Source organism: Theropithecus gelada, chromosome 17, assembly GCF_003255815.1.
Source record: "Theropithecus gelada isolate Dixy chromosome 17, Tgel_1.0, whole genome shotgun sequence".
NCBI lineage: Eukaryota > Metazoa > Chordata > Mammalia > Primates > Cercopithecidae > Theropithecus > Theropithecus gelada.
The window spans coordinates 29,613,218-29,629,880 of NC_037685.1; positions in this window are offsets into that span (position 1 = coordinate 29,613,218).

Sequence of the window (16,663 nt, forward strand, 5' to 3'; positions counted from 1 at the left end):
TTAAAAAAGTGTGTTATATAGTACAGTTTCTGAGGGTCAGCAACCCAGAAAGAAACTTCTAGGTGCTCTGGCCCATGCTCAATCACCATGTTGTATTCCACCTGCCATCCAGGCAGCAATCTTTCTAGGCCTGGACTGGAACTAGAGAATTCTCCTCCAGGCTAAGTCATATGGTTGTTAGAAATCATCAGTGCTTTCTGGTTGTTGGCAGAAGATGTTTCTTCTTTGCCTTGTAGACCTCTCTACAGGCTGCCTGATTGTCCTCACAAAATGACAGCTGGCTTTTCCCAGAGCAACTCCGAATATTTAAGAGAGTCTCTTATGATCTAATTCTGGAAGAGATATGTCTTCACTTTTGCCATATTCAGTTGGACATCCACACCAAAATTAAGCTATTCTGTGGGAGGGAACTAAATTATGGTCTACGTGAATAGCAGGAGGGGTTCAGAATCACTTATATAAGCAGTGCAGTATCTTTTAATAATTTAATTTCATGGTATGTCTAGTTTAAATAAGAATATTAATTCTAATATTATTCTTATTAATTCTAATATAGGGTATGCTAAAATAAATTACTACCCACCAAAACTCTCTAAAATAAATACTGATTTAAATATATCATAGGATAACTTCACTGCTCTTAAAAATTATTACGTAGGTATATAAAATTTTAGTGGAAAAATAATGTGTACAAATAAATATTATTTAGCTTAGTAGAAGAAAATATGTGATAGACTTTTATTCAGTTCTAGGCAATGTCGAAATTATTTTTCTTAAGAAATGGCTGTGAATTTCTACCACCTCAGCTTAACTGTCATAAACACACCAGAAACACGCAACTACCTTAGGGGACTAAACTCAAGACAATGTGAGATGTTCTGAAAACCAAACTAAAATGTTACATAGTCTGAGAAAAGAACAGTTATATAATGTTTTCTCTAAGGTAAAGTCCATTTAAGAAAAACTATTCAGGGCTTAAGGATTGTATTAATGGCAATGCCTAGTACTGTTATGAATCTTTGCTCAGTCTTCACTAGCTTACTCAGTCGGTAGTTGAAAGAACCTCAGTTCTCTCATGTTCAGCTATGATTCTTTCTTTTAGTGCATGATGTCCTATTCTGTTATCAAAGACTTCCATCAGAGTGCTCATTGGAGCCTTGTGACTACTGTAAAAATCACTATATCTAAATATTATTATTTTTGAAGAAATTAAATAAAATGCTTTAGTGTTACTGGACCAAAAAGTGTGTTTGCAAAAAACTCATGTTCATGCATTCATGTAAACAAATACACACACACACACACACACCCCTCAGTCATTCTAAGTCTTCCTTATATGTCACAAATATGCAACTTTTCTCTCTGCCAAAATTGGATGATTTAGAGTCACATATAACGTCTTCATTTTTCATTTGCTCCCAGTTTGTTTAATCTTCCAGTGGTGATTCACAGAGCTTTGCTAAATAGATGGAAATTACCAGATCAGTAACACGAGCCTCACAATTTAAAATATGACCGCTTTGAAGTAACATTCACATAAGGTCATTGTAGAGGTAAGTGTTTTGAATATAAGATTATGTGTAAAATGATCCTATTATTTTAATAATAGAATTGTGTATAACATTAAATTAGTGCTTCTATTTTATGCTTTCAGCCTCATTATTCATAAACTGAATTTCAACTAATCAAGTGTAACACTCAATGACTAGTACAGATAGCATCAGTATCTGTAATCAGCATTTTCACTGTCATGTTAGATATATCTAATTCTTCGGGGAAATGAGTTAATAGTATAGGCTTTCACTGAAAAATGGTAAAGTGCAGATATAAAATATTTGTATACTTAAAGTTATAAAAGTTATCATCACCTTTTTTGTATGTTCAAAAGTGAATTTGTGCTATGTACACTTTGATCATTATTTAACTTTTGGTATTTGTCAAATTCCCACTGCCATCTGTGTACTGTTTTGACTAAAGCATAATTAGTGTTTTAAAAAGTCATCTAATTTTAATTCTGAAATCCCATAACATGAATTGCTTGATTTTTTTCTTAGCTCTTTGGCGTCACTCATCTTTTTTGTAAATTTTGCATTTATAGCAATTATTCCTTCAAGGTATCTGCATGTAGGCATTTTCAATTTATTTCTCAAGTGGAGCTCCCTGACTGGCAGAAGAATAAGAGAAATGGCAGATTGGAGTTTTAACATGATTTCCTGTTCATCTTGACTGCCAAGGCTAAACTTGTAATTAAAGGATAGTCCCACAGCAATACCAAGCACACAGCAAGTAAACACAAGCCTATGTTTATAGGGCACTTTTACTTAGTTCTTGGTTCCCAGAAATATTTTTATAAGAGTAATGCAGATAATTACCATAAAACACACTACTATTTAAGTAGCCCCTTTTATGCTGAATCTGAACACATTAACAACTTCATTCTTAGCAGAATCTTTTTAAAACATGAGAAACAGTTCTCGAGTCATAACTACGGTGGACAAAAAAGAATATAAAATCAGTGTCATAAAAAGCTAGGCTTTTGTGGTCTTTGGAATCAGACAGATATTTGTCCTTTTCACTAACCTACCTTTATACATAAATTCTCTCTTAATCTCTGTCTTAATCTTCCATAAAAATAGTATGTACTTCAACGACTAAATAAAAGAGAACATACTGAGTTTTTGTCATGACTTATATGTATGTGACTTAGCCTACTGTCAGAAATCATTATAAAATAGGAAAATAGATATAAACTAACGTTTTAAGGCATTGAACAATTCAGGGATCTGATCTTTTATATAAGAAAAACAAATGAGGTAAACTCAGTATTCATTCCAATATTCTAACTGGGTGCACTTCACAAACCACAACACAAAGTCATTGAGCCCTAACAAAAAGCATTGCTCTCATTAGACAGAGGAACTGGAGACCAGGGTGTGGACTGCTGGTGGCTAGAATTTACACTGGTTTCTACAACAGAAAAATCTCTGCAAATGAAAGTTTCAGAGAGCTGAAGAGGGGTTTCTTTGAGTTTGTGACTAAATGAAAAGCTGTAAATGCATGTGATAAGACACTGTGGCCCGAAGGGTTTAAGGAACTATTGGGGTAACTTAATTTAATCAAGGATGATGCAGAACTCACAGTTCTGGGTGTTACTGTAGTTCCAGCCATCCCACTGACAGAACTTGTTGAATAACTTGGTATTAGAAAGAAACCTCAGAGAAATTAATCTATCCACAGGGTAACAACTACAGGAGGCATGAAGTAACAAAGCCTAAAATCATGCCTCAACAAGACCAAATTCCTGAGTCAATAGATTAACTGCCTTCCATAACAAAGTTAAACACTTCAAAGAATGATAACAGCAAGAAAACTCCACATAATCCATCCTTTTAAAAACTACTAGATATGCAAAAATTATAAAACTTAAAACACAATGCAAAGAAAAATCAGTCAGTAGAGAAAGACCAAAAGATAAACCTGATAGCAAGTGAGAAAATAAGTACTTTAAAACAATACAGTAGTCATGATTGTGCTCAATAAAATACAAAATAAAAGAATTTATGCATACAGTGAGTAAAAAGATGATGAAAAAAGGAAACAATTAAAAAAAATAAAACAAGAAAGCAATGGTAATTAAGGCAGTGTAGTGTTGGGAAGAGAATACACAAACAGATCAATGGAACAAAAGACAGTGCCCAGAAATAGGCCCACACAAATATAGTGAACTAATCTTTGACAGACGAACAAAGGCAACACAATGGAGTAAAGATTTGACTTGTCAACAAACGGTGCTAGAACAATTGGACAGCCATATGCCAAAACAAACAAACAAACTAAATTCACACATAGACCTTACACCTTTCAGAAAAAGTTAGCTCGAAATGAATCTCGGACCTAAATGTAAAATAAAAAATTATTTAACAACCAGATGGTAACATAAAAGAAAATGTAGATAATCTTGAATTTGGCGATGACTTTTTAGATACAACACCAAAGATACAATGAAAGAAAGAAATTGGTCAGGCATAGTGGCTCACACTTGTAACCCTAATACTGTGAGACGTCAAGGTGGGAGGATCATTTGAGCCCAGAAGTTCAAGACCTGCCTGGGCAACATAACAAGATCCCGTATCTACAAAAAATACAACAAACACACAAAAAATAGCCATGCATGGTGACATGTGACTGTGGTCCCAGCTACTTGAGAGGCTGATGGAGAGGACTGCTTGAGCACAGGAGGTTGAGGCTACAGTGAGCCATGATTATGCCACAGCACTCCTGCCTGGGCGACAGTGTGACACCTGGAAAAGAAAGAGAGAGAGAGAGAGAGAGAAGGAAGGAGGGAAGGAAGGAAGGAAGGAAGGAAGGAAGGAAGGAAGGAAGGAAGAAGGAAGGGAAGGAATTAATTATAAACTGGACTTTGTCAAGGTTAAAAATGCCTGTTCTGTGAAAGACACCCAAGAGAATAGAAAAATTAAAGATTGAGAGAAAATATTTGCAAAAACCATGTTTGCTAAAAGGCTATTATCCAAAATATATAAAGAACGCTTAAAAAGCAGCAATAAGAAGATGAACAACTGATATGGTTTAACTGTGTCCACATCCAAATCTCACATTGAATTGTAGCTACCATAATTTCCATGTTTCATGCGAGGGATCTAGTGTGAGGTAATTGAATCATGGGGGCAGTTCTCCCATGCTGTTCTCCTGATGGTGAATAAGTCTCATGAGATCTGACGGTTTTATAAATGGGATTTTCCCCAGACAAATTTTCTTTTGTCTGCTGCCACCTAAAACATGCCTTTCACCTTCTACCACGATTGTGAGGCCTACCCAACCATGTGGAACTGTAAGTCCACTAAACCTCTTTTGCTTTATAAATTACCCAGTCTTGGGTATGTATTTATCATCAATGTGAAAACAGACTAATACAGTAAATTGGTATTGAGAGGGCAATGCTATAAAGATACCAAAAATTGTTGAAGCAACTTTGGAACTGGGTAACAGGCAGGGATTGGAAGAGTTTGGAGGGTTCAGAAGAAGGAAGGAAAATGTGGGAAAGTTTGGAACTTCCTAGAGAGTTGTTGAATGGCTTTGACCAAAATGCTGACAGTGATATTGACAATGAAGTCCAGGGTGAGGTGGTCTCAGATGGAAATGAGAAACTTGTTGAAAACTGGAGTAAAGGTGACTCTTGCTGTGTTTTAGCAAAGAGACTGGTGGCATTTTGCCCCTGCCCTAGAGACTTGTGGAACTTTGAACTTGAGGGAGAAGATTTAGGGTACCTGGAAGAAGAAATTTTTAAGCAGCAAAGCATTCAAGATGTGACCTGGTTGCTGTTAAAAGGATTCAGATTTAAAAAGGAAACAGAGCACAAAAGTTCAAAAAATTTGCACCTTGATGATGCAATAGAAAAGAAAAACCCATTTTCTGAGGAGAAATTCAAGCCTGCTGCATAAATTTGCATAAGTAATGAGGAGCCAAATGTTAATCACCAAGACAATAGAGAAACTCTCTCCAGGGCATGTCAGACTTTGTGGCAGCCCCTCCCATCCCAGGCCTGGAGGCCTAAGAGGAAAAAGTGGTTTTCTGGGCTGGGTACCCTGCTGTGTGTGGCCTAGGGACTTAGTATCCTGTTTCCCAGTCACTTTGGCCATGGCTAAAAGGGCCAAGGCACAGCCTGGGCTATGGCTTCAGAGAGTGCAAGCCCCAAGCCCTAGCAGCTTCCACATGGTATTGAGCCTGCAGGTGCATAGCAGTAGAAAATTGAGGTTCGGGAACCTCCTCTTAGATTACAGAGGATGTATGGAAATGCCTGGATGTCCAGGCAGTTTGTTGCACGAGCAGGGCCTTTATACAAAACCTCTGCTAGGGTAATGGAGAAGGGAAATGTGGGATTGGAGCCTCTACACAGAGTCCCCACTGGGGCACTGCCTAGTAAAGCTGTGAGAAAAGGGCCACCATCCTCCAGACACCAGAATGGTAGATCCACTGAAAGCTTGCACCATGCACCTAGAAAACCTGCAGACACGCTCAGTGCCAGCCCAGGAAAGCAGTCAGGAGGGGGGATGTATCCTGCAAAGCCACAGAGGTGGAGCTTCTCAAGACCATGGGAATCCACCTCTTGCATCAGCATGACCTAGATGTGAAACATGGAGTCAAAGGAGATCCTTTTGGAGCTTTAGGATGTGACTGTCCCACTGGGTTTTGGACTTGCAAGGGGCCTACAGCCCCTTTGTTTTGGCCAATTTCTCCCATTTGGAATGGGTATATTTACCCATTGCCTGTACCTTCATTGCATCTGAGAAGTAACTAACTTGCTTTTTATTTTACAGGCTCATAGGTGGTAGGGACTTCCCTTGTCTCAGATGAGACCTTGGATATGCACTTTTGAATTAATGCTGAAATGAGTTAAGACTTTGGGGGACTGATGGGAAGGCATGTTTGGTTTTGAAATGTGAGGGCATGAGATTTGGGAGGGGCCAGGGGTGGAATGATATGGTTTGGCTCTGTGTCCTCATGGAAATCTCATCTTGAATTCTGTTTCCCATAATTCCCACAAGTTATGGGAGGAACTCGGTGGGAGGTAATTGCATCATGGTGGCAAGTCTTTCCCATGCTGTTCTCATGGTAGTGAGTAAGTCTCATGAAATCTGATGGTTTTATAAGTGCCAGTTTCCCTGCACAAATTCTCTCTTATCTGCCATCATGTAAGACATGCCTTTCACCTTCCACCATAATTGTGAGGCTTCCTCAGCCATGTGGAACTGTGAGTCTATTAAACCTCTTTTTCTTTGTACATTACCCAGTCTGGGGTATGTCGTTATAAGCAGTGTGAAAACAGACTAACGCAACAACTCACTTTAAAAATGGTCCAAACACTTACACCTTACCAAAAAAGACACATGGATGGGAAATAAACATTTGAAAAGATCTTCCAATTCGTATGTCATCAGGGAAATGGAAATTAAAATGACAATCAGATACCAGTGCAGAGTCACTAGAATGGCCAGAATCCAGAACACTGACAGCACTAAATATTTGCAAGGATGTGGAGCAACAGGAACTCTTATTCATTGCTGGTGAGAATCCAAAATGGTAGTCACTTGGATGACAGTTTGCCAGTTTCTTACAAAACTAAACATATTCTTATTACATGATTCAACAATTATTCTCCTTGTTATTTACCCAGAAGAGGTGAAAGGTTATATCATCACAAAAACATGCATATAGTTGTTTATAGCAGTATTATTCATAATTACCAAAATGTAAAACAACCACAATATTCTTTAGTAGGTGATTGAATAAACTCTGGTACTTTCAGATAATGGAATATTACCCAGTGTTAAAAGGAAATGAGTTATCAAGCCATGAAAAGATAAAGGAAACATAAATGCATAAAACTAAATGAAAGAAGCCAATCTGTAAACACTATATGCAATATAATTTCAACTATACATTTGAACCCTGCCTCCTGGGTTCAAGCAATTCTCGTGTCTCAGCCTCCAGAGCATCTGGGACTACAGGCATGCCGCACACTTGGCAAATGTTTTGTATTTTTAGTAGAGATGGGTTTTCACCATGTTGGCCAGGCTGGTCTCGAATTCCCAACAATTTTTTAACAAAGCTGGGTATCTACCTACTCTGCAATTCAGGAATCCCATTTAACATATGGACTCAAGAGAAATGAAACTTTTTACCCACAAACAAACTTTTACAAAAATATTTATGTAGCTTAATATGTAACAGGTAAAACTAGAGATAATGTGGACATCCATAAAGAGAATGGTCAAATAAATTTAGGTATATTCATGTAAACTACTACTAATAAACAAAACACTGTAATATCTCAAAAACATTATATTGAGGGTAAAAAGTCAGACACCCAATAGTAAAAACTGTAAGATTTCATTAATATGAATTTCTGAAGCAAGCAATACTAATCTATGATGACGAAAATTTTCAGAGTTGCTAGGAGTATGGGGATTGAGCAAGGAGGGCCTGAGGGAACTTACTGAGATGATGGAAATGTTTTTGTCTTGATGGTAGTGTGAGTTACACAAGTACTACTTTTGTTAAAATATAGAATTTAGGCTTATATATGCTTGCTCTAATGCATATGCTATAATACAGAAGAAAATAGAAATAGCATACTACAACACAGCACAGGATAGAACACATATGAAATATTCAATACACATTTTCTGTGTGTGCGCGCGCGCCTGCTATCTCTATAATAAAGCAAATTACTACCAAATTAAACTCAGTAACAGAGCAAAATGTCTATACAGTAATAAGTAAGATATCGTATATCCTCAAATCCATATGTCTTATCTCCCCATTCAATATGCTTTTTGATGTGCTATGACACCTATGTCTCCAGTTAATGAGCCTGTGGTTCATTAAGTAAGATATTGTATATCCTCAAATCCATATATCTCATCTCCCCATTCAATATGCTTTCTGATGTGCTATGACACCTATGTCTCCAGTTAATGAGCCTGTGGTTCCATCCTATGCAGATAAAATTGCACAAAACTGGTTTATTACAACAAATTCTAATTAGCTATTGCTGTGTACAGTAAAACTCAACAGTTTTCTGAACTTTCAAACATCTCAGCACTTTCTCCCTAGCTCACTTAAGAGCTGAAGGTTTATATCGTCTTATATTATATTATACTATTATATTAGTGAGATCAGAATCATAGACTAGGTCAGCATTAAGAGAATATAGGTTATAATGTTACCGACATAATACAACACCAACACAAAGAGTGGGAGCAGGAAAGATTTTGTGTGTAAGTCAAAGGAGTAACCTGATTCGTATAAAGTGTAAGGGCAAAGAAAAGATACCACAATTTAGTGAAGACATGACATTGGCTAAGATGACTATGAATATGTATTCTGATGTTCGAGGACTGAGATGTCCTCCATGTTCCCCTAAGATTTACTAAGCTTTGGACAGATTTCTTCCTAACTATAAAGCCCTGAACTCCCTTTTTTTTAGAGTATTTACATTGGCAGTATTCTGATTGCAATTTTTTTTCTTTGCCTCCCTTGAAATGTACATGCATCTCTTCACAGTCTCTTGCCAGCTTTGAGACCCAGGGGATGTGTTTCTCAGAGATCTGGTAACTTTTTTTTTTTTTTTTAATATAAATATAGAAGGAGACAGTATTCCTATCTCTCAGTCTCTGTGTCTCAGTAGGAACCTAACATTAAGTGAGTGACTTTTTCCAAGTGGAAAGCTATCTTCTATCAAGAAGATAGGAGAAAGTTTATTTTTATGTTGGGTAAAACAAATTAGCAAACACAGGTGACCTATGACACCACACACTGAGGCAGGAAAATAGGGTCTGGATTTTATGTTTGTCTTTTCTTTTTTTTTTTTTTTATTCTTTATTTATTTTTTTGAGACGGAGTCTCATACTGTTGCCTGGGTTGGAGTGCAATGGAGTGATCTCAGCTCACTGCAACCTCCAGCTCCTGGGTTCACATGATTCTCCCACCTCAGCCTCCTGTGTAGCTGGAATTACAGGCGCACACAACCCCACTTGGTTAACTTTTTGTATTTTTATTTTATTTTATCTTTTTAAGACGGAGTCTCACTCTGTCACCAGGCTGGAGTGCAGTGGCGTGATCTTGGCTTACGGCAACCTCTGCCTTCCAGGTTCAAGCAATTCTCCTGCCTCAGCCTCCCAAGTAGCTGGGACTACAGGCATGCACCACCATGCCCAGCTAATGTTTTGTATTTTTAGTAGAGACAGGGTTTCACCATGTTGGGCAGGATGGTCTATATCTCTTGACCTCATGATCTGCCAACCTCAGCCTCCCAAAGTGCTGGGATTACAGGCGCGAGCCACTGGGTGCAGTCCTATGTTTGTCTTTTCTAGGTATTTTGAGATGTCAGTGTTTGTCAAAGAAAGTTATAAAATTGTAAACCCAGCCAAAACAAAATGATCTTGGATTGTATGCTTTCTTTCAATGAATGAGAGTAATACATGAAAGGAAAATATCTTGGGCCCCCAAAATCACTAAGCTGAATGGAAAATTCAAGCTGGGAATGCTTATGGCAAACCTGCCTCCCACTCTATTCAAAGTCACCCCTCTGCTCACGGAGATAAATGCATACCTGATTGCCTCCTTTGGAGAAGCTAATCAGAAACTCAAAATAATGCAACCTTTGTCTCCCCCCTACCCTTGACCTGGAAGCCCCCAATCCTCCTCCCTGGCTTGAATTTTCCTGCCTTTCCAAACCAAACCAACATTCATTTTATATGTTAATTGACATCTCGTGTCTCCTTCTTTAAAAGTCAAAGCATTGCTTACAATGAATGGGATAAATGTTCTAGGTACACTATTTGTGTGAATTAAAATCTGAAAGTTATTTTTGATGCTCATTTAATATCTGGGTCTATTCCAATTTAGAAAGGGCTGTAATATATGGAATTTTGTTTCTAAAATTGTGGAATTGTTCTTCTCTATAAATACCCATATCTGACACTTCAGTATTTCTTGCTTTTTAGGGTTTCACTAAAGTTTTAGGATAAGAATTCTAGTTAACACATAATTATGCATACAAAATTGCCAAAAAGAGTTATGTTATTAGTGAGAAAAATAATAATTTTGTCTAATTCAGAAGTTATCCAAAAGTTTGTTCAAATATAGATTGTAAAATGTTATTTATGAAATTATGTAGTAAGGAACCATTAAGTAGGAAAGAAAGATGTGGAAAAAGTTTAGATAATAAAACATTCTTTAAAACCTAATAGAGAATTGGAGACATTTGGCTAATTAACATTTTCATAGTTAAAGCTCTTAGTCAAGTCATCATCTGTTTCATTTATCTGGAATTCCTAAACCACCTTTGTTGGGCCCACAGGAATTAATGGAGCACACTAGCCTTTTAACCTTAAATTAAATTTTTTGGTTTTAGGCTTCCCGATACTTTAAGTATGTTAAGTATAGTCTTATAAATAGAATTTAAGTCATACTTCTCTCTCTCTGCCTAATTTCTTCAGAATTTGTAAACAATTGATGAATATTCTTAATTCCTGGTAATGTGTTTGTTTGTATACAGCTGAGTGCTAAGACTTTAAGGAAACACAGACCCTTGAACAGGTTTTGGTTTTTGGTTTTGTCTCCTGCAAATCTCTATAACAAATATTCCTGACAGCATATGTATTCACCCTGTGAAGTTCTCATTAAACCTTTTAACCAAATTCATTTCCTCTCACCTGGAGACCTTCAAGCTTCAGATGATCATGCAACAAAGGTTCCCGCCAATTCCAGGTGAAGACACCACCTCTGGCCATCAAGAAGCTACCCTGCCTCCACTAGACAGAGCAGGGCAAGAGTTCCATGATCCCCAGTAGGTAAAACTATGCCCCAAACCAGCATGAAGCTTTTATAGAAAAAAGTCACTTGGTCCCTCTGCCTCCCATAAAGATTTACAGGGATCACATCTCTCAGGGGGGAAATGAGGCAGGAAAGTAGGGTCTGGAGGCAGGGAACATAAGACCAATTCACACTTCAGCTATGACAGGAAACGTCCTCTCCATAGGGCGTATGCTGAGTAAATGACTTTGTAATTTTACTTCATCCTCTTCCTTTACATAGGGTGTACACCAAGTAACCAATGGGATCCTTTACAGGGTGTTTATCTCCCAAAAATTCTGTACTGGGGCCCTTGAACCCCTGTCCTCGGCCCACTCCCGCACTGCGTAGTGTACTTTTATTTTCAATACATTTCTTAATATTTTCCTTGCTTTGTTTGTGCATTTTGTCCAACTCTTTGTTCGAGATGCTGAGAACCTGGACACCCTCAACTGATAACAACATCACTCCAGCTTTCCAGCCCTTTATTTCAGGGAGTTGTTTTCAATATCTCCTTTATCCCATTAGTTTTCAATAGTCTTTTTTGCCTGTTTACCGTTTATACAGTAAAATTTTTACTTTGCCAACCACTTATATTCCTTGCATTCTTCCAGAGAGTTGCACTTCCCCTAACTTGATTTTACGCTCAGAAATGTCTAGCTTGCTTTCATTAGGTATAGGTAATTTTCTTAAGCAGTGTTGCTTAAAACACATATTGATATCCTTACAGAGAGGGTGTGACAAGTTGGTTTGGGGATAGTCAGCTAGAGAAGAGGCATATTATTTTAAGGAAATCAAAATTTGTCTTAGAATAAGCAATTCTTAAATGACAGTCTCATTTTCATTCATACTGTACGCTATCTTCTCGTTCAAGATGCCGACAGGTTCTGTTTGAGGAATTGTATAAACAGGTGTGCCTGACAGTTAATAAGGCGGTATCCAGAAGCTACATGTACTACTTATTTCTTTATGAGCACAGCTTCATAGTCTTTGGAGTCCTAGTGACCCATATTGCAAGATGCATCCTTCCTTCTTAAATAACACTGCATTATCTACCCAGGCAGTTGGAGACTGACTGCTTCATTAGCAAGTCAATGTACTTCCACACTTCCTACTGATGCTATGATGTTTCTATCAATGCACATTATTCTCTAATTGGAACTGACATTTGCTGCTTAAATGTTCTAAAGTATATTAACAGTTAAGTCAATAAGTATCCTTAGAAAGTATGTACATTTGCAAATGTATGTATTTTTATTCATCTTTTCCTTCTTAAAGAATTCCAAACTTGCAAATCAAGCATACCAAAGAGCAAACTTTCTAAATGATTTCATTATTCCATCCGCTTTGAAGAAATAGAAAGAGACAATGCCTCAGATAATCAACATTCAGTTATTTAGAAATATATAGGCAGGATTCATCACTTTGAATTGTTCTTCACATCTAATAATTTTTAATGTAAAATAGTTTTATTTGGTCTTCATGCTTTTAAACTTCTTCAAAAGTATGATTTAATTACATCAGAAAACCTACTATAAGAAAAGTTAACTATTTTCAGATTTTAAGAAAAATTAATATTTTCTCTTACTATTTATGGTACTTTCTAAGTGTTATTTTTCTGTTTAATTTATGTCTACCACTTACCTTCTCAATAGAGATCAGATTATTACATTCACTTATAAGGCAGTCAGATACACTTAAAGTGTTAAAAAATAACATGCTAATGTAATTACTTAAAAACAATGTGTAGTTTTTTTTGATGTTTTGTGATAAATTTTCAGTAGTTGGGTAAATTTAAAAGATGGTTAGTAATATCTTGTCTAGCTATTTACGAGGTCCAAATGAATTAACAAGTCTTCATTCTGGACACTCATATAAAGAAAGGATGTCTATATGTGGTCAACTGATCTTTGACAGGAGTGCCAAGAACACACAATGTAACAAAGATAGTTTTTTCAACAAATGGTGTTGAGAAAACTGCATAGTCATATGCAATAAAATAAAATAAAACTCCAATTTTATACAATACCAAAAAAATTATCCTAAACGAATTAAAGATCTGACATTATAAAAGAAAGCATAAGAAGAAAGCTTCTTTCCATTGGCGTTAGGAATTTACTGGATATGACACCAAAAGCATAGGCAACAAAAGCCAAAATTGACAACTGAAATGACGTCAAACTAAAGAGCTTCTACACACAAATGAAACAACCACCAGAATTAAAAGGCAACTACAAAATGGGGGAAAATATTTACAAACCATCTGATAAGGAGTTAATTTCCAAAATACACATATGGTATAAGAAACTACTAGAAATTAATAACACAAACAACAAACAAACCAATAAAATCCACAAAATGATGGGCAAAAGATGTGAATAGATCTTTCTATTTGTAAAAAAAAAACCACAAGTGACCAACAGGTATATGAAAAGATGTTCAACGTTATTAATTACCAAGGCAGAGCTAGGACCTTCTATGAGGTGCCTGACAGACCCCTCAAGCATGGAAATAAAGGAAAATCTTTGGTTTTTCTTCAAGAGAAATTACATGCACCTAGCTATCCCTGAGAAGTAGATAAGTAACTTGATAAGCAAGAAGGGCAGTAGTAGCCTAAAACAATAGCCAAGGAAGCTAGGATCATAGGATGTTTTTTTACCCTATGGAAACTGAAGATAGAATCTCTGAGCTGTTTTTCAGAAACCCAGACCTTCACCAAACAGATCTGCTGGCAGGTAGACCTCAGAGAAAGATAAACTGAGACTGAACTATAACCACCATATTTTTTTTCTAATTTTCCTGAGGTGCTTGAAGAAAGTCACACCCATGAGCCAGGGCTAACATTCTTTTCTGCTGAACCCAAATTTTTAAACAAAGCTATTCTTCCTTAACCAATTTCAAATCAGAAAATCCTTGAATCTACCTATGACCTACTTGTAAAGTCCTTGGTTCAAGATATCCTATATTTTGAGGCCAAAACCATTTTGTTTCTGCTTAAACAATTCCCTTTAGGAATTTCTGAAAGGCAGGCCTGATGGGGCTTAACGTTCTTAGCTTTTGTTTGTCTAGGAAAGTGTTTGTTTCTCTGTTATTTCTAAAGGACAACATTGCTGAATAAACTATTCTTTCATGGAAATATTTTTTTCTGAACTACTTTGAATATATTATCCCAATCTCTTCTAACCTATAGGATTTCTGCTGAGAAATATGATGAAATCCGTATTGAGGCTCCCTTGAATGTGATATGTTTTTACTTATCACATACTTGCTGCTTGCAGTATTTTTTTCTAATCTGTGATTTTTGATAATTTGATTATAATTTGTCTCCTCTTTGGGTTGAATTTAATTGGCAACCTGTATGCTTCCTATATGTAGAGGTTGCTATCTTTTTCAGACTTTGAAAATTTTCCGCTATTATTTCTTTAACATGCTTTCTACATCTTTCCCCCTCCTTTCTTTAATCCCTATTATGCAAAAGTTAGTTCATTTCATATTGTCTCACAGTTCCCATAAGCTTTCTGTATTCTTTTTCATTTGCTTTCTCCTCCTCTGAATAATCTTCAATATGCTATCTTCAAGCACAGTTATTCTTTCTTTTGCTTGGTTAAGTCTGCTGTTGGAACCTCCTATTGCGTTTTTCAGTTGTTACTTATCTTTATCTCTAAAATGTCTACTTTTTTATTGTTTTGATTTCTTTGTCAATATTGTCATTTTGCTCATAAATTGTTTTACTTTTTCTTTTCTTTTTTTTGGGGGGAAGGAAATTTCATGGAGTTTCCAGAACTCCCTTAAGAGGATAATTCTGTATTCTTTGATAGCCGTTTCATAGATCTGCATTTCCTCTAAGTCCATTTTTGGAGCTTCATTAGTTTCTTTTAGTGGTGTCCTATTTCCCTAGAAATTCATAATTTTAGTACCCTTCCATTGGTGTCTGAACACTTCAGGAGATGGCCACATTTTCCAGCCTTTGCAGGTGTTCTTTGGTAGTGATAGACCTTTACTATTTAGTCTAGCCCGGGATTCTGAGTGGGCTGGCTAGTAGCATCCACAAACAGGCAGTTCTTGGTGCCAGGTTCTATAGCTGGGCTACATAACTTCCTATGCACTGTGGTCACATGGTACTGCTGGCTGTGCTCCATCATCCAGTGAGACCACTGTTTAAACTCTGCCATCAGGTGGAGCTTCTGGCCGAGCTCTTGAAATTGTCTCTGATAGGGCAGAATTGTAGAGTTGTCTTCCCTGGCTGAACAATACTGTTGTGGGGTAGGGCCATATGCTGAGCTCTGAGTCTGGGAGAAGTCTCTGGAGTTGCTGCTTAGTCACATGATAAGGGCAGGGGCAGAGGTTATGCTTGACATATATGCATGAAGTTGGGCTTGCTTCAAGGATGAGGGTAGGCTTAAGCAAAGCACTGAGGTTTGGTGGAGTTGCTGCTCAGATACCAGGGTTAGATGGGTAATTGTGGACACAGTTGCCTCCTAGTCTGGGTAAAACTTAAAAAGGACACCAGAACTATGACAGGAAACTGGCTAGGGAATTGAGCCAGGTAGACTTGTGGACCACGCTTTCTGCAGTAGAGTGCTGTTAGCTAATCTCTCAGGTATGGCATCTCTGTTGTTCAGAATGCAAAGGAAGAGCGAAGATCTGCCTTCTAGTTGTTGTGAGCCTCACCTCCATTGTTTGTCTGTAACAGACCCAGGTAGTCTAGCACTACTGGTACTTTCAGTGTTTCCCATGAGATGAGACAGGGGTGAGCCTCCTGTGATGGGTCCTAGAAAACTGGAGAAGCTGGATGACTACCTCCAACTCACTTTTGCCTCTGTAGAAACTGGAGGCACAGGAAAATCCTCTGTGTGTGCTGCTACTGTTACTCTTAGCCTTCAAATGTAGCTTTTCTCAGTTCTGTAGTCTAAGAACTCCAAGTCCAAGTGTGGGTCTTAGCCTCATTCTCAAGTTCTGGGATATTCATGAAGGTATTTTTGCCTGTGTATAGTTACTAGTTGGATTTCTATGGAAGGGAGTGCAAGTGGAGGAGACTCCTATTTTGCCGTCTTGCTAATGTCATTTCTCTTATGTTTTGATGTTACTAATGAGCATTCTTTCATTTCACTTGAACAATTTCTTTCAAGACAGGTCTACTGGGGATAATTTTTGTCTTCCTGGTATCATTAAATTTTTTCCTTCCTGAAATTATCTTCCAATTCTCATTCCTCAGTGATCCTTAATGCTCATTTATGTGCTTTTTTCCGGCTATTGTTCTTTTAAAGTCTTGTAATCCAAGAATGTT